Below are 6,296 nucleotides of genomic sequence, written 5' to 3'. Positions count from 1 at the left end.
TCTCTTGTTTTTTCTTTGTGAGTCTGGCTAGTGGCCTGTCTATCTTGTTTATTTTTTCAAAAAATAAATCTTTTGAAAAATGAAAATGGGGTCCTCTTTGTTGGCGCAGTCGGTTGGAGCGAAGCACTGCAAGCTGGCCGCTGCTGCTTCAGTGTGAGTTCAATCCTCACCCTGAGGTGATCTACATGGTGTGGCAGACCTCTTCTGTCTAACCCACTGCTCCGCTTAGCAGTATATTTTGTCAATCTGTCTGTTCTGCTCCCCACTCTGTCTCTGATGAATCTTCTCACTGCCCCTGTGCCTCTGACCTGTACCCCAGTTCTGTGTGCATAAATAAATAAAATCTTTTTTTAAAAATGAAAATGATTTTGCAAGGGTCAAAAATTTGTAAACATTTCAGTTGAGCAAACTCTGTTTGTGTATATGAACATGCAAATCCTTGCTAAAGAACTCAGTTGCTTTCAGGAAAATCGAACGCCAGATATGAAAATATACATAATAGAGATACATGTTAACTGCCAATCTAAGTGACAACTATTTTCATTATACCCATGATTTAATATATAGAGGTGACTGAATGACAACAGAGTGGTTCAATGCTGTTGAAAGCTTTCTTACTCACAGTTCCTGAAGGAAGGGGCATGACTCCCCCTGGAAGACCTTGTGGGGAAGTGCAGTGTTAGTCAAGTTATGGGAGGTGGGGTTAGGGACACATGGGTGGGAGAATGTCTCATCATTTATTGTGGTTTCCACAGGAAAGAATGTGTGAAGAAGTTTAGGGTTTGCTAGTTTTAGTAATTTCAGCAGGCTCCAGGCTATATAGGTGTGCCAAGATGTCTGATTCAAAATAGAGGGAGTATGGGTTGGGGCGTGAAAGTTAGATGAAAGAGACTGGGATTAGGGTTTGGAGTTAGTTGCTTTGAAAGGTGGGCTTGAAGGCAAGGTGTTTGCTAATGCTAGGAATTCTAATCCTGAAATTCTACTTGGTCATTCAGCCCGCTGCTCCCCTTAACAGTGTATTTCAGTCAATCTGCCTGTTCTGCTCTCCAGCCATTCTAGGCCCTGTAGGGCCTCATGCAGGGCTTTATGTGGTGTCTTGGACCCCAGTGATGTCTGGGCAAGAAGGGTGCTTTAACCCTTCTAGTTTCTTTTAAATAAACAGGCACAGTTAAAGCTGCAGGTACTTAGCTTGAAATCAGCTGCTTCATTCTGCACCTATGACCTATGTGACCTTAAGTAAATTATTTAATATTTATGAATCTGCTTTTTCATAAAATGGGAAAAACTATTGTTAGTTTATTCTGGAAACTGATAATTCAACAAATTGATATTAGGTTCTAGTCTCCATCTTGGTGAAAACCAAATCAGATAAATCCCTATTTTCTCTTAGAACCAGTTCAGTGAGTAGCCTGTGCATTTGCTTATAGGTAAAAATGATTTAGTCTAGTTTAATATATGCAGTTTAGAGTTACTTAAGATGATCCTGTCATCTCTGAAAGGTGTGGCACAGTAAAGAGGATGCAAAGAGATAATGAGGTCTGTAAAACCAAAAGTAGGTTTATTTCTGCACTCCCAGGTGAGGTTCACTGACCCCAGAGAGACTTGAGGACAGAGAAGTGATGCTGAGGGAAAGTTAAGAGGGGTTTTTTATAGGCTTAGGTAGAGGGGAGAAATGGCCAGGTGGAAAATTTTGACAAGGAACTGGAACTTCTTTTTCTTTTTTTAAAAAAAATATTTATTGGCCCTCTCTGGTGGCGCAGCGGGTTAAAGCACCGCCTGTCCTGGAGGAGATCCACATGGTGTGGCAGACCTCTCCTGACCCACCCCCTGTTCTCCTCAGCAGTGTACTTCATCGATCTGCCTGTTCTGCTCCCTGCTCTCTTTCTGGTGAATCCTCTCACCCTCCACATCTCTGGCCTATACCCCAGTTCTGTATGAATGAATAAATAAATCTTTAAAAAAATATTTATCTGTACAGAAATGGGGTACAGGCCAGAGGTGCAGAGGTAGTGAGAGTATTCACCAGAGGCAGAGTGGAGAGCAGAACAGACAGATCAACCAAGTACACTTCTAAGGGGAGCAGTAGGTGGATCAGGAGAGGTTTGCCACGCCATGTGGTTTACCTGCCTGGCTGGGGATCGAACTTGTGCTGTAGTGGCTGTAGAGAGCTTAATAGTGCTTCATTTTAACACATTGCACCACCAGAGAGGGCCAGTGTTTTATATTTTCTTTGTCTAGATCCTTCACCTCTTTTGATAGGTTTGCTTTTTTTGTTGCCATTATAAAGGGTATGGCTTTCTTGATTTTTTCTTCAGATTTATTGCTTTTATATATGATTTTTGTGTGTTGAGTGTGTATACTGCTACTTTACTAAACTGGTTGATTATTTTGATTAGCTTTTCTGTGGAGATGTTAAGGTTCTTGATGTATATTATACCATCTGCAAATAGAAATAGTTTTACCTCTTCTTTCCCTATTTGGATTCCTGAATGTCTTTCTCTTGTCTTACTGCTATGGCTAGGGCTTCCAGTATTATATTTAAGAACAGTGGTAAGAGTGGACATCCTGTACAAGACATATTTTTGGGGTATGAGGCAAGCTGGCCTCAGCCTACTGTCTGCGAATGTTTTCCCTCCCCTGGCCCCATTGAGGCTGGTTCCAACCAGCTTGTCCTGACCTGAGTGCAGGCTGGATTTTTAAAAAAATAATATGTTTATTTTAAAATCATTTTGTACCTTTTCCCACAAATTTCTCTTTTCAGTTGTAATCTCTGTGGGTTTCCCATCACCAAATCACCTGTGTGCCATCACCTTGGTCCAGTGTACATTCCCCTGCCCCATTTTTGATCCCATTCCCCACTCCATACCCCATAAAATGTCTCTGGCATATATTTGTTCATTATTATTTTCTTCCTGGTCTTTTATACTTCTGCTATGAGTGAAACCATCCAGTACTTTTCCTTTTTTTCTGGCTTTAAATAAGCTGTGTTTTTGCTGGACCCTAAGTCTGAGTGTAATCGAGTGGATGAAACTTCACTGACAGTGATCTGTTCACAGCCTTTTCACACTGTCTCATTAGCACCCTTTGAAATTTGAACATTCTTTTGGATGGTTTGTACTGTTGTCAATTATAGTTATAAATTTCTCTATAAGCACAGCTGTAGCTTCATCTCATAGGTTTCAGTATGTGGTATCTCGATTTTCATTCATTTCAAAGTGTTTTCTGATTTCCTTTTTGACTTATTGATTATTGAGTGTGTTATCTACTTCCTATGTATTTATGAGTTTTCCAATTTTTTCCTGCTATACATTTCTAATTTCTTTCCACTATGATGGAAAATACACTTTAAATTATTTCCATACTTTTATTTTTTTATTTTATTTTTTGTTCAGAACACCGAAGCTTTTTATTTTAATGCCCCCAAATTTGACTGGAAGTAAAAATTTTCTACATTAAAAAAGTCATATAAATTACATGAATTGAAATTTTCATGAAAGTCAAAATAAAATGTTCTGCATAGGACAAAAGATATGCCTAAGCAACATATCATATTTGCACAAGGCCATTGAATGTCACGAATATCGGTAACAAATGAAAAAGCTTATCTATGGCAGACTGAGCAAGATTTCACTTTGGTATTCCATAAACCCAAAATTGTAAACTGCTCTTATTATACAAAAGCTCTAATGACATACAGAGTTTTGCGTAGGAACTCTTGTGCTTCTGGTTGGCACATCATTTGTTTTAATATGTGAAATTAATACAGACATTTGTGAGAGGTTGTGCAAAATTATTGTATTTACAAAAATGGCACAAAAGTGAATTCAACAGTCGATGCACATGCACACTCCATTCACATCTTCAACAACAAAAGTATTTTAACACTACAGAACTGAATAAGATGACTAGCTTCAACAGCAGCTGTTAAGCACTAGAGTCACGTAAGTTACACCTGAATGGGCAAATATTGCCCAGGTAAAATTCTATCATTAAAGATGAGACAGGTTTAAGGCCGTTCAAGCTCAAGCACAGAGAAACAAATCTTTTAGATTCCCTCTATTTGTTTGAAATATGTGACCTCCCTTCCTTCCAACTTGTGGTCTTAAACTTCGGTTTTACAAAATTCAAAGGTAAAATACAGAAGAAATCAATACAACAGAGGTTATATTACATAAGAGTAACATATACGAAGATATAATTAAGGAAAGCCAAAACATTGAAATTTAAAAACTTGCTTTTTTTACTTGTTGGAACCAGCCTTCTTACACTAAGAGTTAGGTAATATATACAATTATTTTCAAGTAGATTACGTTATGTTGCTCTAACATATTCTTTTCATCAGTGCACTGTTAAAACTAATCAAAACTCTACTAGACATGTATATTCCCTTACAATAGCAGCATATACTACCCGCTACCTGCAAAGCTGTCACGCTCAAATGACGTAGTGAATTAAAGGAAATAAAAGCAGAGAATTAACATATCAAGGAAAAAAAAATAGGAATTAGAAGATTCATGCAGTTCAGCTCTTTTAATCAGCCAGCCAACTTGCTAGTAACAAGGGATGGTTTCCGTTGAGGAAGGTCCTGTGGAGTGGGAATGGGTCACCAGTAACCTCTGTCTTATCCGGGGCTGCAACAGGAAGTTGCTTGTTCTTCATTTTTGCTTTAGCCATGTTATAATCCCCAGAATCAAAATATTTTTGCCCTTTCTGCAATCTTTTCCTTAAGAAATCTGAGCCTCCAGGTTTTTGTCCCAGATGAGGATACCTTGCTTTTAATTTTACTTCTTTAGCTTTCTCTGGACTAGTCACTTTATCTTCCATTTCCTTCTGTTCCTCTGCGGACGCAGCTTCGGGGACTTTTGCCGACATACTGCTCCCTCTGAGGACGACACGCCAGGGAAAAGGCCGAGGCCGCCCAGCCACTGCGCTGCCTCAGGCCCACCTGCCCGCCCCACCCCCCCAGCCCTCCGAGCCCCCTCCAGGGCTGCCTCCATACTTTTATTTTTTTTAATGTGTTTATTTTGTGTAGAGGAACTGAGGTGTAAGCCAGAGGTGCAGGTTTTGAGAGGATTCACCAGAAACAAAGAGGAGAGCAGAACAGGTAGATTTACTGAAATACATTGTTAAGGGGAGCAGTGGGTGAGACAGGAGAGGTATGCTGTGCCATAAGTGGGTTAGCATTCTGGCTGGGGACCCAACTCAGGCTGTTGTGGTAGCACTGAGACTTAACCTGTAGGCCAGGGGAGATCCCTTAACCCCTTTAGAACTCTATAACATTGTTGGGGAAGCGCAGACTGTTCCAACCACTATGAAAAGCTGTGTGGAGGACGTTCAAGTTACTAAAAATGGATTTACCATATGATCCAGCAATTTTACCTTTAGGATACCTTTTGTATCCAAAGGACATAGAAACATAAATTTGAAAGGAAACCTGCACTTCAATGTTTATTGCAGCACTGTTTATAATGGCTAAATATGGAAACAACCTATACACCTCAAGATAGATGACTGGGTCAACAAGATGTGGTATACATACACAGTGGAATACTATTCAGCAATCAAAAAACAAGCTCATGCCATTTGCAGCAATGTGGATGGAGCTGGAAGGGATTATACTTAGTGAAATCACTCAGAAATAAAAAGAAAAAACATAGAATGGTTTTACTCATAGGAGGAAGACAGGAAAACTGAACAAGCAGTCAGAAAAAAATTGACAAAACTAGCAGGCAAACAATAAATGAGAAGGGGATGGGCAAAGAAAGGAGTCAAGACAGGGGAAGGGAGAGCACAAGAGACTTGGTGATGGTTCACAGGTGATGTGGTGGCGGGAATTTTATAGGGGGTATGTCTGAGGGGAGAAGTCAAACATAAAAATGAACAATGTAAAATAAATAAATAAATATTTTATCAATTCAGTTGTTTTTCCTTGAAAACATTCAAACTATTACCCTCCATAAAAGAAAATAATAAATTATTTTTATACTTTTAAATGCATTGAGGTATGTGTACTAACATGTATGTCTATCTGGGAAATGTTCCCTTGAGAAGAGTATAGTTTTGATGTTTGGTAGAGTGTTTTATAGCAATCTGTTAGATGTAGTTGTCTTATAGTGTTTTTCAAATCTTCGTTTTGTTTAAAGATCCATCTAGCTATGCACACAGAACTGGGGGTACTAGCCAGAGGTGGTGAGAGGGTTCACCAGAGTCAGAATGGGAAGCAGAACAGGCAGATTGACGAAATATACTGGTACACTGCTGAGGGGAGTAGCGGGCAGGTCAGGAGAGGTCTGCCA

General features: G+C 39.5%; 1 pseudogene; it reads right to left on the bottom strand.

The window, feature by feature from the left end:
- Nucleotides 1-4,534: 4,534 nt before the first annotated feature.
- On the bottom strand, nt 4,535-4,892 carry LOC105853157 (annotated as a pseudogene).
- Between the last annotated feature and the right edge of the window lie 1,404 nt (nt 4,893-6,296).

Source organism: Condylura cristata, unplaced genomic scaffold, assembly GCF_000260355.1.
Source record: "Condylura cristata isolate star-nosed mole 26May11 unplaced genomic scaffold, ConCri1.0 scaffold00008, whole genome shotgun sequence".
NCBI lineage: Eukaryota > Metazoa > Chordata > Mammalia > Eulipotyphla > Talpidae > Condylura > Condylura cristata.
The sequence above is the reverse complement of the archived record's forward strand: the minus strand, read 5'-3'. Positions and strand labels throughout refer to the sequence as shown.